Below are 14,988 nucleotides of genomic sequence, written 5' to 3' on the forward strand. Positions count from 1 at the left end.
CAAATGCCCTCAAGGGCAGTGACCATGACTTGCCTGGCATTTCTCACAACCCTGGTGCCCCTTACAGTCCCTTACATCCCAGCCCTATCTGTGAAGGGACCGGGTGGGAGGGCCCAGCAGCCCTGGCTCCCAGGCTGTTCTAGTGTTTAATGTTCCTCTAGTTGACAACTTAAAGAATTAGTATCATACTTCATGTTACATTGATTTGAGTAATAGGAGTTGTTAAATATAACAGTCCCCCTTAGTCACAGGGGATACGTTCCAAGACCCCCAGGGGATGCCTGAAACCACAGATAGCCCCAAGCCCTATACAACTGACTCTGAACAACTTGAGGATTCAGGGCACTGACCCTTGGCAATCAAAAATCCACCTATAACTTAAGTCGGCCCTCCACGTACGCAGATTCCCAGATGTAGATTGAAAATACAGTTGACTCTTGAACAACACAGATTTGAGCTGTGTGAGTCCATGTTTACTTATGGGATTTTTTCAAAACCTGTGTTGCTCAAGGGTCAACCATATATACTATACTTTTTCTTACACATATGTACCCATGGTAAAGTTTAACTTATAAATTAGGCACAGTAAGAGATGAATAGCAATAACCAATAATAAAATAGAACAATTATAACACCATGTTGCCATAAAAGTTACGTGAATGTGATCTCTCTCTCAGCAAACTAGCACAAAGCAGCCTAATTTTTTTTTTCTTATTAAGTTGAGAACTTTCACCTCTTCACTGAAAGGAAGCATTTTATGGCTTCTCTCTGTCATATCTGCATTTCCAGTATCCCTGCGCTTCCACGTTATTAAGTGAAATATGGGTTACTTGAACCCAAGCACTTCGATACTGTCATAGCCAATGGCTAGAGGGCGGCTAAGTGGCTAAGGGTAGAGAGCATAGACAGTGTGCACAAAGCATGGACAAAGGGTGATTGATGTCCAGGGCCAGATGGAGTGGGACCATGTGGCGTTTCATCATGCTACCCAGAATGGAGAGCAATTTAAAACGTATGAATTGTTGATTTCGGGGATTTTCTATTTAATAATTTTGGACCGTGGTTGACCATAGATAACTGAGACTGTGGGAAGGGAAACCGCAGATGAGGGGGGACTACTGGGCCCTGAGATGTTCCTCAGCCACCGAGCGCATTAACTGTGAATAACAACACTAATTCACAAGTACTTTTAGGACCACAAATTGGAACGGGGAGAAAAAGCCCCACTCCCCCCGCCCAGTAAAAGGATGCTCGGCGTTACTGGGAAACAGAGGAGGTACAGTGTTCCCTTAATGCTGTTTATAGGCTCTTGGAAACTGCCACTTTAAGTGAAACAACATCTATCGAAGCCACTTTTGGCATAGGCTAGTTGCTATAAAAAAAAAAAAGGGTTAAGTTCCTACAGCATATTTCTGGTCACAAAACCATCACCAAACTTATAAATAGGGACCCAAATTACTTCTAATATTTAACATTGGAATGAATGTGAGCGGTACATACATTTAAGAAAGATGAATAAAAAGTAAAATAATTTCCAACCCACTTATTCCAGTTTAGGGTCAAGGATGGCCGGAGCTGGAGTTTAAATCTAGGTACCGGCATTCACTCATCTATGCATTTGTTCATTTACTGAAAACCCATATTCACTCCGTGCAATTCTTCATTTCACTCTAGAGCACCAGGCCGGAATAGTCTTGTGGCACAGCCCCCCGATCCTACCGATGAGGGAAGTGAGGCGTAGGGAAGGCTGCCGGTGTACCTAAGCTCCCACAGCAGAGAAGTTCCCTGGCGAGGTTTCACAGCGGGGGGATGGGTGCCGTGTTTGAGTTTCAGGTAAAATCTGACCGTCCCGATCCACTTCCCTTCATCAGACTCTGCTACCCAGGCCCCCCACCACAGGGCCCCCGGGGAGATCCTATAGGGGGTTTCTGTTTGAAGAGCCACTTCCTGTTTGGGGCTGAGCACTTCCTTCAGGTGACTCACAGGCTCCCGCTGGCCTCGTGCTGGGACGCCAAGGTGGGGGCGGAGGCAGGCTCCAGCTGGGCCACCCTCTGCCTGCGACCCCAGCTGGGTGACCCTGAGCCTGAGCAGTGCCGTAGACTGGAGGTAGGAGATGGCGGTGGAAGGAGGATGCTAAGCTGTTCTCCTCACCCAGCTTGGTGGGCAGGGCTCTGAGAGAGCCGGGAACTCAGGCTGCCGTGGGCGGAGGGGCAGCCTCCACACCCAGCTGTTCGCTCCCACATCTGGTTCCCAGGGTAGCTGCTGCCCAGGTGGGGGCTGACAGCAGAGCGGGGACCCCGTAGGACGGATTTGTGATACTTTCTCTTCCTTGCAAGACAGTGAAGTGTGATAGAAAGTGCACTAGGCCAGGAGTGATGGACTTGGACTTCTGATGCCAACTTTTGGTGACCTTGTCATTCTTTGCCCATCTCGGGGCCTCAGTAGCCAAGTCTGTCTAATTCGGGGGGGGGAGGGGGGCGGGTTGGGGAGGGGAATGCTGGCTGTGACATTTTGTGGCAGCTTGGTGTTGTAGGATTTACGTGAAGAGAATTGGGTTTGGCTGGCTGGTGTGGGTCAAGTGGTTGAACATCAACCCATGAACCAAGAGGTCGCAGGTTCAATTCCCGGTCAGGGCACATGCCCGAGTTGCGGACCAAGTCCCCAGTGGAAGGTGTGCAGGAGGCAGCTGATCGATGTTCCTCTCTCATCAATGTTTCTATCCCTACATCCCTCTCCCTCCCTCTCTAAAAATCAATAAAAACATTATTTATTTATTTTAACAAGAAAGAGGGAGAGAAAGTTGGGTTTGAATTCTGGCTCTGCTCCTTGCTGGATGTGCCTCCCTCTCAGAGGCGCCATTTAAAAACCTGAAATAATAATCCCTTTAGTCATTTTACATAACGTAATCCTCAAGCCTCAACTCCATGGGCAGGTATTATTGTTGTTTTATGCATAAGGAGATTGAAGCACTTACCAAGTCCACATAGTAAGAGCCAAGATTCTAACTTGTGCCGTGTGACCCCAGGACCCATGCTGTGGTCTTGCTACTCAAACTGTGGTCCCTGCACCTGTAGCCTCAGCATCACCCAGGAGCTTGTCAGAAGCGTGGACTCGCAGACCCCAGCCTAGACCTCCTGATCAGGCTACCTTTGAACGAGAGCTCCAGGTCACTTCTTTGCACATGCAAGTCTGGGAAGCCCTGCTCTGTTGCTGTGCCCTCTTGTCACTGAGGTCTAAGGATCCCTGTGGGAGATGAAGGAAATAAGTGTGTTTTGTAATCTGTAAGTGCAGTACCCTCGGGCACTGTGGAGGTGGGGGGCACAGGGCTGCGGGTGCCCCAGGGATCTGTCCCTCAGTAGCAGGATATCATTTCCAAACTGTCCCCGAACCCAGCTCTGTCCCCTTCCCATCCAGGGCTGAGTCTTGGCTGTGTGTTTATGGCTGGCGTGTGGCTCCAGGGCCCGACTGGGTTAGAGAGAGTTTTCACGTTGGCATGAGCTTTTGCTGGGTACCAGGTCTGATTTCCCACTGCGCTGGGTCTGCAGGGTACCAGGATACCTGGGTTCCAGCCCTGGCTCTGCCTCTGACATTCTGGGTGGCCTAGGCAGGCCCCCGGCCCTGCCAGCCTGTGTCCCCTAAAGGGCAAGGTGGCAGCATCCTCTGAAGCCTGCAGTCTGACCGGGACCCCTTCCCCTTCCCCCCTCTCTCCTCATGGCCTGTTGGCACCAGCTTTCCTCCCCGTTCCTGGGCAGGAGGGCTGCCCAGTGGGCTGTAAGAGCTGGTGTTGGGGGAGGTGGTGCATGAGTCAGAAGGAAGCCACATAATTTCGGTGCCCCAGATCCCGCCTCCAGCCCTCCAGCCCTTCCTCTGCGGCTGCTTTAGAACAGCTGGGGTGGCGGCTACCTCTGGAGAAGCAGGTCCCTGGGCAGCACGGAAGGGCCTCTGCCTGCCAGCAGCTGGGCACAGCCCCAGGTTTCGTCCCAGAGCGGCCGGACCTGGGATCATGTTCCGCGGGTCCTGGGGAAGGGGAGGAAGTCTGGTTCAGGGAGCAGGTTATACTGGGTTTGGGGTCAGGCTGGTGTGTGGACAGCATGTGTGGAGGGGGATTGCGTGTGAGGGGTCTCATGGCCCACAACGGGATCACGTGTGTCTCCTCGGCTCACCTACCCGCTTGGTGACTTCTCCAGGCAGAGACTAGGTGTGCCCATCCCTGGACCCCAAACCCAACACAAGGTGGGCACAGTGTGGGGGCCCACTCAGGGGCAGGTGGGAGGGGAGAAGGCAGGGGGAACTGACGAGTGATCTGACCGGGTTTGTCCCCTTGTCCCCACAGCTCTCCCAGTGAAGTGACGTCACTGCCTTCCTGACAGGACACCCTTGGGAGCCCAGCTCACAGCCACTGGTACCTTCTTCCAGGTAAAGAAAAAAGAAAGGCCCTAGCCGGTTTGGCTCAGTGGATAGAGCATTGGCCTTCGGACTAAAGGGTCCCAGGTTCGATTCCGGTCAAGGGTACATGCCTGGGTTGCGAGTTTGATCTCCAGTGGGGAGGCTGGGGGGGGGGGCGGGTGTAGGAGGCAGCCGATCAGTGATTCTCTCTCATCACTGATGCTCCTATCTCTTTCTCCCTCTCTCTTCCTCACTGAAATCAATAAAAATATATTTTTTTTAAAAAAGAAGGAAGGAGGCAGGGAGAAAGGAGTTAGAGACAAGCTACACGGAGCAGCCCGCCGGGCTCTAAAACAGTGTCTGCCTCTCACAGGGGGGCGGCACTTCACGGTTTACAAAAACAGGCAGGGGGAGCGGGACTATTGCCCCATTTTACAAGCAGGAGAAGGAAGAGCGGCCGCTCCGGCTTACTCAAGTGTACCTGCACTTACCTAAGCACCTTACACGTATAAGCTCCTGTAATCCTCACAGCAGCCGGGGAGGTTGGCAGTTATTATAACTAAGGAGACGGAGGTGCGGAGGCATTAAGGAATTTGCTCCGTTAGGAAGTGGTAGAGCTGGGTTTCAAACCCAGGCAGGCTGGCTCTCCGCGCACACTCCCAACCCCGTGATTTCCTGCTGCTCCAGGGCCACGTCCTAAACGAAGTTACCTTGCCCTCCCCTTTCCAGGGGGAGATTTGTGTGTTAAGAGAGAATCCTAGAGCAGGATGCTTCAGCCAAAGGCATGAATAGCAAATAATGGGACGGGAGGCCCTGAGTCATGGACTTGGTAGGAGCGGAGCCTCGAAGGTGTGCGGGCCACCAACTCCTGGGACTGTCTTCCTCAGCACTGGAGCAAGGCTGGCGTTCTTTGGTTACCGAATGGAAACCTGGACCCTGGGGAGAGAGGTAGAAACGTTGAGGCCCCAGATCCTCAGACTTGCCTGGAAGTAGGGGGGCTGCTGCTCTTCCCAGAGCCCCGTGACGAAGAGAGATGTGAGTGACCGTGAGGAGTCCGGATTCTGGGCTAAATCTGAGGTCCCCTTATGCTAGATGGGGAACAGAAGTGTGCAAGCAGATACCAGCGGCTTAAGGGAAAATTGTGTGTGTGGGGGAGGGGGGGGATACTTCATTGAGACCTTTTTTTAAGTAACTTGGCTTTTCTGTAAATGAGAAGAGGCAGCGGCAGAGGTGGGATCAGGCTCGGAGGGCTCTGCGCGTGTGCGGTGGACGAGGCCCTGATTGGCTCCTTCTTTCCTTCCTTTGCACATGGAACCAGCTTTTCTGGCCGACAGACACGCGGGCACCTCGTGGTGCTGGCATAGGGCAGGGACCCGGGTCGCCTGCACCCCGGCTCCTCCAGCAGGGAGGGGGCCTGGGTTGCTGGCGGAGTGGATCAGAAGTCTGCCGCTGGGGAGGCTTTCAGCCTGGTGGGCATGGCAGCCACGGAAGCAGATAATTGCCGAGCACACGGGCCTGTGATCATGTCTCGGGAGCTCTGCCAGATGGGAGCACAGGGGGAGGAGGCAGTGGGCTGGGCGGGGGCGGGGGCGGGGGGGGGGGGGGGGGCGGTGTCAGACTGAGCTTTGCACAGGATCCACTTGTTAAGATGGATGGGATGTGTATTGGGGTGGGGGGAGGGCTTTCCTGGCAGAGGCCCCAGCTCCAGCCAAGGCAGGGCAGTGGGAAGGTGGGCAGTGTGGGGTGCAGGGAACACTGCAGTATGAAAGGGGGGGTGGGAGGGGAGGGGAGGGGAGGGGAGACAGGTAGGTGTTAGTGGAAGGAAGCAAGGGAAAGACTCCTTAAATGGCAGGACTTGTTTTTCTCTTCCCACCCCAGGGCCTGATGAGGAAGCCTGTTTGTGTCATAACCCCACTATTTTACATAAATAAATAAAATAAATCATCGCTCTCCATCCCCTCAGGGGGCAAAAACTAGCCCGAGACAAGTTTGCTCAGTGCACGTTCCTGCCAGACTCAGCCTCCTCCTCCTCCTCCTCCTCTCATTCAGGTGCCCCCTTCCCTGGGACTCGGGGAGAGGCGTTGGGAAAAGCCAGCCTGGTCCCTGTGGCAGAATCCCCCGGCTCCTGGGAGGGGCTGAGAGGGAAAGTGTTCCCCTTCACCAGGCCCCTGGTCTGGCCCCTGAGGCCCAGCCTGAAGCCCCGGGGACATTGGCTCCCTCTGCCTGCTCCAGGAAGAGCCTGTCAGTGCCAGGTGGTTGTGGTTTTTCTGTGCCTTTTTTTTTGCGGGAGGGGGGCACGGGGGGGTTACAGGGGGCAGGCCACTCCTCTCAGGAGGGCTCTCTGCAGGCCTGACTGAAGGAGTGAACCACTCAGCCCTCCAGGGAGGGCGGCCTTCACAGAGAGCCTGCAAGCCCACGCAGGCCGCTCTGCTGGGAACCACCACTAGGACCTGTGCTGGGGTTTCTGCGTGGAGAGCGAGGCTGGATGGGAAGGCGGCAGGTCTTTCCTGGTGCTGACTTTCGATGATTTTAATAATCTGAGATCCAGGGATAGCTCTGTTGGATTGCACTAGGGTTCCACGATGGCGTGAGTCTTGGGTGAGGTGATTCTAAGACTCTGTTTGCCGCTAGAGCTTTTGAGTCTGAGATGCTAAGCTCCGCTCTCTGCCCAAGCCCGTAGCCCTGACTTGGGAAAGAGAGGTCCGTTCTGTGCCAGGAGAACCCAAGGCTCCTGGGCAGGGTCCTGAGCCTGGCTCCTGTTCAGCCAGTAGCTCCAAACATGTGGTTCTGTTCCCCGAGGGCCTTAACTACGGGTGCGTCTCAGACCTGTCCTGACCTGCTCCAACCTTGCCTCCTTGCCGTAAAACGGGGATGTGGTACTTACCTGCAGAGCAGGTGAGACGCTTCATGGAAACGATGTGAGGGAGACTTCTTTGTTAACAGCAAAACACTGGCCGTGTGGTCAGAATTGTGCTGTTGCTGCGAAGAGGTGCCCCCCCTAAAAGGAAGGTCCGTGTCTGATTCTCTGTCAATCTTTCTTGGCTCCCAGGAGTGCCTGGCACACTGTGGGGCCTTCTCAAACATTTACTGAATGACCTACAGAGCCTTAGCTATGGGACAGGTGGAACCAGAGGCCATGGCTCCCAGGGACAAGCAGGGAGCACTTCCGACAGGAGGACCCACGCCTGGGATGCAGTGAGCCTGGCCTGCCCCCCAAGGAAGAGCAGTCCGAGGTCTCTTGGGACAGACGTGTTGTGTAAACAGGAGGCTCAGACACCTCCTCCGTGCCAAGAGGTTAATAATGGCCCTAATTACGGCAGGATTGATCTCTGAGGGCTCCTGCTGAGCGCCAGCCTCAGCTCGTGAGTAACTTTTTCCCAAAGAATGGTGCGGTGACACAGGAGGCCTCCCTCCTGGCACCTCCTCTCCTGGGCTCTCCCCACTGGCAGCTGCCCCAGTGACAGATTTCCTTCCTGTCCCGCCTCTGCTTACCTTCTCTGTTGATTCCATTAAAATGCAGGGCTTTCTCTGAGGCTCAGAGAAGTGGAGTGACTTGCCCCAGTCCATAGTGTAATGGGGGCAGCCCAGATCTCTCCATGCAAGCCATCCCACGGGCAGGGTCATGACCAGCCTCTAACCTGGTCACAGGCCTCATTTTGATGCCTCCAGTCAGTGGCAGGCTCAGGACTCCCAGCCGTTAGCCCTAGGAGTGGAGGGGGTCTGCGCCTCAGACCAGACAAGGACTGTGGGATTGCCCGTCCCTCCTCCCTGAGCTGTCCCATCTCTGCTCCTCTCCTGGGGATGAGGAGAGAGCAGGTGGTGAAAGGGTTTTAGAAGGTGAGTGCCCAGAAGGATTTTGGAGATCATCTGGTGGTGTTGAAACCCTCTCAGGATACAGACGGGAGAGCCACGGCCAGAGGCTTCTGGAGGTCGCCCAGCCTGCCTGTGGCTGCGCTCGACCACAGCCTGCAGCCCTGGGGTGGGACTGGGGTTGAGGCCCCAGGGAGGGCAGCCATGGCCAAGGAGAAGGGGAGCGATTCCTCCTCTGCATTTGTGCTTTGCCTCCTTCCCCAGGGCCCTGGCAGGCTGCTGGAGAAGATCAGGTGTCTGCCAGCCCCAGCCCTGTGCCCGTCATGGTGTGTGGGGGTTCCCCGTCTCTCCCCTGGGTTCTTGGCCCTCCTCCGTACTCTTGCTCCCTTGGAGCCAACCAAAATATTGAGCTTGGCCCTATGAGGTGCAGCTTGCAGTGACACCGAGGCTGTGGCGGGCAGAGACATGGAGGATGGCAGAAACGTGGGCAGGCACTTCCTCTGGGCTGTAGCGTCAGCAGCCCTGGATTCACACCCCTCTTCCGTGCCCATTGGCTCTTTGGCCTTGGGGGAATCACTTAATGTCTTGGGTGTGGCTATATATCTGTCAATCGATATAGATATCTACATTAAATGCATATATACTCAATTAATAGACTGTATTTTTTTTTTAAAGAACAGTTTTAGGTTTATAGAAACATTGATCAGAAAGTACAGAGAGTTCCTACATGCTCTCCCTGCCCCACCTCACAGTTCCCCCTATTAATATCTTAACATTAGGGTGGCGCATTTGTTACAACTGATGGGCCAACGTGGATACAGCATTGTTAACTGAAGTCCATGGTTTGCATTAGGGTCCATATTCTAAGCGGTTTGATAAATGTATAATGACATGTGTTCACCATTACAGTATCATGGAGAATAGTTTCAGTCTTAAAAATCCATCCCCAACCCCGGCAACCACTGATCTTTTGTTGCTTCTATCATTTTGCCGTTTGCAGAATGTCATGTAGGTGAATCCAACAGCATGCAGCCTTTTCAGATTGGCTTCTGTCGCATAGCAATATGCTTTTAAGGTCCCTTCCTGTCTTTGCGTGGCGAGGTAGCATATTTCTTTTTATCATTGGGTAATATTCCGTTTTCTGGATGGACCAGTTTGTTCATCCCTGCGCCTGGGGCCCATGTTTCTAATCTGTCACAGAAGCCTGTGGGCTCCACTTGGCAGGTTGTCGCCAGGTGAGGACACAGGCGCGGTGCTCAGCACGGGCCCGGCAAGCCCCACCCCACCTTCTGTAACTAGCTTCTTTCGCTTGGCATCCTGTCTTCAGTATTCTTTCGTGTTGTCGCACGGCTCCGTGTTTTGTTCCTTTTTATTGCAGCTCGGGTCCTTTTATTTGTTTTTCCATCCAGGTCCCATTTCTCAGACGAGTAAAATGAGGCGCAGGGAGAGCTAGCGACCTGTCTAAGCCAAGTTACAAGTCAGTCGCAAGAGACTAGGCTGGAACCTGGGCACTGACACCTGGCCTAGAGCCTTTCCGCTCTCAGGAAAGAGCGTGGGCTTGGGCCACAGGCAGCAGGAGATGGGGGCAATGAGGGCCCGGAGCCTCGGGGTCATGGGAGGGAAGAGGAACCGGGAAGTGGGTTGGGTGCCTTCCCAGGACATCAGGGAGGGAGAGGACCCTGCAGCTTTGTAAGCAGGCGCTCCGTGCTTCTCAGGCCCGGACTCCTGGAAGGCCCTTCCCTGTGCAAACAGGAGTTCAGGGCAGGGACCGAGAATTCAGACAAATCGGGACTTGGTGCTGCGGGGTGGGGCTCAGAGGTGGGGGCTACCTCTTGTCCCAGAGCCAAGCAGGGGTTCCGGGCAGGGGATTTCTTGGGAACTTGGCTGATGCCCTGGGAGGTGGCTTGGAGAAATCAATTGATCCTAAGTAATGCCATTGCCCTGGCGGGAAGAGAGGGGGAGGGGGCAGGGTTTGGTCTCCGGGAGCTTGTCTGAATGCCAGCGTCTGAGCGGCACTTTCTGTTAGTAGAACTTCCAGGCCTTCTCGGTTGTACAGTCCAGGAAGCCCTGTGCCTCCTCCTCTGGCTGCCCGGTGCTGGCCACTGGGGATGTAGGAATAACTCAGGCCATCCAGTGGGGGAGAAGGACATGTCCACAGTGCTCACACAGGGTGTCCAGGAAGCATTAGGGACGCTCAGGGCTATGGGAGGCTGGGAAGGGCTCTAACCAAACCTGGGCTCAGGGAAGGCTCCCTGGAAAAGGTGACATCTGAGCTGAGATTGGAAGGGTCAGGAGGTGTCAATCAGACGCGGGGACAGCAGGCTCTGGAGTGGTGAGGCTGGAGGAACTGGAGGGGCCTGGTCATGTGCCTTTAAAAAATCTTTCTCTAGCCCTAGCCAGTTTGGCTCAGTGGATAGAATGTCGGCCTGCAGACTGAAGGGTCCCCGGTTCAATTCTGGTCAAGGACGTGTACCTGGGTTGCAGGCTTAATCCCCGGCCCCAATCAGGGCCACGTGTGGGAGGCAATCAATCGATGTGTCTCTCTCACATAGATGTTTCTCTCTCTCTGTCTCTCCCCCTCCTTCCACTCTTTCTAAAAATCAATGGAAAATACTCTGGTTTATCTTTAGATCGCATAAATCTTTTGCCTTTTGAAAATCAATGGGAAAATATCCTCAGGTAAGGATTAACCAAAAAACAAACAAACAAATCTTTCCGATAGCTCAGTTGGGAGCTTGGATTCATGGCCAGTGCCTTCCTTTCCCTAGGGCAGTAGCCAATGGGATGGTGAGAGAAGGGCTTTGAGGGATATGAGAAGCAGATTGGGGGTGGTGAGGAGGTCAGTGTCTGTGCAGGGCCTGAGTGACACCCCCGGAGACAGCCAGGAGCCTCTATCTTGATGGAGAAGCAAAGATTGGGTGGCCTTGGCTGTACCTGGTAACCAAAGCCGTGGGAGTGGACGCGATGACCCCAGCAGAACGTGGGAAGAAAAGAGAAGAGGTTTGCCTCCCAAAGGGTGCCTGGCGTTATGAATCGTGTGAAGATTTTCCTGGGGAGAGGCCGTTCCAAGAGCCACAGTCAGCTGAGCACTGGGCTGAGGCCAGTGCAGACAGTTCCACTTCCCTCTTCTCCAGATCTGAATGGAATTTCCATGCCTAGGGATTGTATTGCTCAGCTGTGGGGGTGGGCGAGCAGGGAAGGGCGGAACGGAGTTCACCTGGGAGCCAGTCCCAGGGTAAGGGGTCCTGGGAAAGGAATGTGAGGGCAGGGGCACCTGGGTGTGGGCTTCTGCTTGCCTCAGTCACTGCAGCCATGTGCCCTCCTGGCACCCTCCCCGCAAACTCTGGTCCCTATTGAAGTCAAGGCAAAGGCTGTTACCCCACTTTACAGATTCAGAAAGCAAGGCTCAGGGGAGAATGCTGAGAGGCCTCAGCCACAGTGCCAGTCAGCGGCTGACACAGGATGAATCCAGGCTTCTTCCTAAATATTAGCTGCCCCCTCCCTTCCTGAGGGCAAATGTGGTGGTCGACCTAATCTGGGGGTGCACTGGATGAGATCTGGCTGCGTAAAGCTGAGGGCACCCCCCATGTGCTCCCCAGGCCTCCCCAACCCCACAGGAGCTAGGCCGACCGCAATAGCATCCCCATCCCTTACTGTCCCCCAAGCCCACGGCTCGGCTCCGACTCAGAGAATTCCCAGCAGCTGCACCATGTTCCCTTGCCTCCCCGGGGAACCACGGGCACAGAGACTGCACCACACAATTCCCAGCAATTAGGAGGCACTGGATCAGTCGATATTCCCAGCAAGCCCCTAATGCATCTCTCTCCTCAGACTGGAGGCTGGACGCCCTGTGCTGAGGTTAGCATTTGGTGGGGGCTGGGATGAGGGTGGGGGTGGAAGGCAGAGGTCCTGAATGAGGCCCAGAGGTGGAAGTAGGGGGTGGGCCTGAAACCCTGGGTGCCCCTGTGGTGCAGCCCCTGGGCATTTAGAAAGAGGCATCTTGGGGTGGGTGGGGGCGAAAAAGAAAAAAAAGAGGTGTCTTAGGAGCTCATGTGATAGGCCTCAGCTCAGTGCTGCCTCCAGGAAGCGTGGCTGACCCTCTCTGCCCGGTGTTAAGTGCCCAGAGCCTCCTTTTACTCTCTCCGCCATGTGCTGCACTTAAGAGCCATTGCAGCCCGGTGGTTACAGGGGTCAGCAAACACTCCCTTAAAGGAGCCAGGCAGCATTTGAGGCTTGGTGGGCCATATGGACGTGGTCGTAACCCCTCAGCTCTGCAGCTACAGTTAAAGCTGCCATAAAAATGCATGAACAAGTGAGCCTGGCTGCCTCCTAGGAAACGTTATTTATGGATCCACTGAAATGTGACTCTCATATCATTTTCATGTGCCACAAATGTGTTCTTGTTTGATTTTTTTTCTCTTCTCAATCCTTTAAAAATGTAAAAATCGTTCTTAGCTCATGGGCTATGCAGAAGTAGTTGGCTATCTATGGCCATACCACTTAGAACGCACCTGACCTCGTCTGACCTTGGAAGCTAAGCAGGGACGGTCCTGGTTAGTACTTGGATGGGAGACAAAAATGGGTGGCTGGCTGGATATGGCCCCTGAGGTAGAGCAAGGCCCCTGGAGCCAGACTGCCTGGCTCTGCTGGGTCACCTACGGCCAGTGGCTAACCCTTTCTGTGCTCCAGATTCCTCAAGTGTACAAGGGAGATGGTAATGATAGTGCTTTGAGATGTAAAATGGTGCAGCTGCTCGGGGAAGCAGCGTTTGGCGGTTCTTCAAAAGGTTAAATCATATGACCCAGCAATTCCATCCCAAAGTACTGACTCGAGAGAAATGAAAACATTTGTTCACACAGAAACCTACTCACAGCGGTGTTGTTCGTTAATGTTAACGTAAAAAACAAACAACACTGAAACCTGTGAAGAATTTTTGTGAGTTTATTTGAGCCAAACTGTCGACATATGCCGGGAGGCAGAACCTCAACGAATTGAGATAATGCTCCGGAGAATGGCGGGTTACATCTGTATTTATAATTTCAATCAAAGGAAGGGACGTAGGTGGGTTACATGAAATCCATTGGTGATAGATTAGAGAGCCGGGAGAAAGCAAAATGGAGGGCCGGGGGGCGGGGACCTGGGATTAGATAAAAAGTAAAATGATGTAATGATGGACACATACTTAGGTGGATGCAGGAACAATTAACACGATAATGAAGGAATTTGTGGTATCTGTCCTGGCACCCAGCACATTTGGTTGTGCCCCAGGAGGTCCAGAAAAAGGGAAGTTACAAGATACCCTTCAAGGGTATGTGTTTGTTTTTTTTAATATATATTTTATTGATTTTTTACAGAGAGGAAGGGAGAGGGATAGAGAGTTTGAAACATCGATGAGAGAGAAACATCAATCAGCTGCCTCCTGCACATCCCCTCCTGGGGTTGTGCCCGCAACCAAGGTACATGCCCTTGACGGGAATCGAACCTGGGACCCTTCAGTCCGCAGGCCGACGCTCCATCCACTGAACCAAACCAGTTAGGGCAAGGGTATGTTATCATATATGCAAAAAGGCAGATAAGCTCAGTTAAGGTAAAGGTTGACCTTGTCAGTGAAGATACCGGCCTAGGACGTAACTACCCACCATAACTGCTTTTAGTTAAAGTTTAATTCCAGACCTTCCTTTGTGGATACTTTAGGCCTCTGAGTTTGCAAGACGGCCATGCAGATCAGCATGTGGCCCCTTTCGTCCACAGTAACAACCACAAAGCAGTAACAACCCAAATGTCCATCAACTGGCGTGTGGGTAAAATGGTCTATCTGGACAATTGAGTATTCTTTAGCTGTAAAAAGGAATGCACTGATTTATGCTACAGCATGGATGACCCTTACAAACATTTTGCTAAGTGAGAAAAGCAGTCACAAATGGCCACATATTGTATGATTACATTTATATGAAATGTCCAGACTAGGCACATAAATAGAGACAGGAAGTAGATTAGTGATTGCCAGGGCTTGAGGGGTGGTAATGGGGTCGATGCGTGGTGGACGGGGTGAGTATGGAGTTTTTGCTGGGATGATGAAAATGCTTTGGAATTAGTCACAACTCCGTGACTATCCTAAAAGCCGAAAATGCTCAATACTGAATTGTACACTTTAAAGGGGTGAATTTTATGGCGTGTGAATTAGATCTCAATAAAAAAAAAAACAATGATAACACGCCGTAGGTTGCTGTTAGAGTTAGGGTATGGACAGCACTTGGAATGGTGCCTGGAGCCTAGTGTGGGCCTGCTCGTGCCCCTCGCTGATCCTGTGAGGGCCCTGAGGGGTCACCGCATCTGTCCTGTCCACGTTGTCTCCAGAGCCTTGGACAGGGTCTGGTGCAAAGCAAATGGCTTCAGTGTCTAGAATCCACAGACCAGGAGTTGAGTCCTGGCTCCTTGGGTAAATCATTTGCTGCTCTGAGCCCCACGCTCCTCATCTCTAAAGTGGAACAATGAGCCCTAGCTGGTTTGGCTCAGTGGATTGAGCATCAGCCTGGGGACTGAAGGGTCCCAGATCCGAGTCCGGTCAAGGGCACATGCTTGGGTTGCCGACTTGATCCTCAGTGGGGGATATGCAGGAGGCAGCTGATCAATGATTCTCTCTTATCATTGATGTTTCTATCACTCTCTCCCTCTCCCTTCTTCTCTACAATCAATAAAAATATATTTATTTATTTATTTATTTATTAAATATGTTTTATTGACTTCAGAGAGGAAGGGAGAGGGAGAGATAGAAACATCAATGATGAGAGA

At 53.0% G+C, this 14,988-nt stretch overlaps 1 protein-coding gene across 1 annotated transcript in view; it reads left to right on the forward strand.

Annotated features, from left to right (window-relative positions):
- The window catches only part of GDPD5 (glycerophosphodiester phosphodiesterase domain containing 5), an 89,892-nt gene that overhangs the window by 30,950 nt on the left and 43,954 nt on the right, over positions 1-14,988 (forward strand). The window contains exon 2 of the mRNA XM_054725629.1: positions 4,334-4,416. The gene's annotated coding sequence lies outside the window, so the exon portion shown is untranslated. The remainder of the gene's footprint in view (positions 1-4,333; positions 4,417-14,988) is intronic.

Source organism: Eptesicus fuscus, chromosome 13 (genome assembly GCF_027574615.1).
Source record: "Eptesicus fuscus isolate TK198812 chromosome 13, DD_ASM_mEF_20220401, whole genome shotgun sequence".
In the NCBI taxonomy this organism is placed as follows: Eukaryota; Metazoa; Chordata; class Mammalia; order Chiroptera; family Vespertilionidae; genus Eptesicus; species Eptesicus fuscus.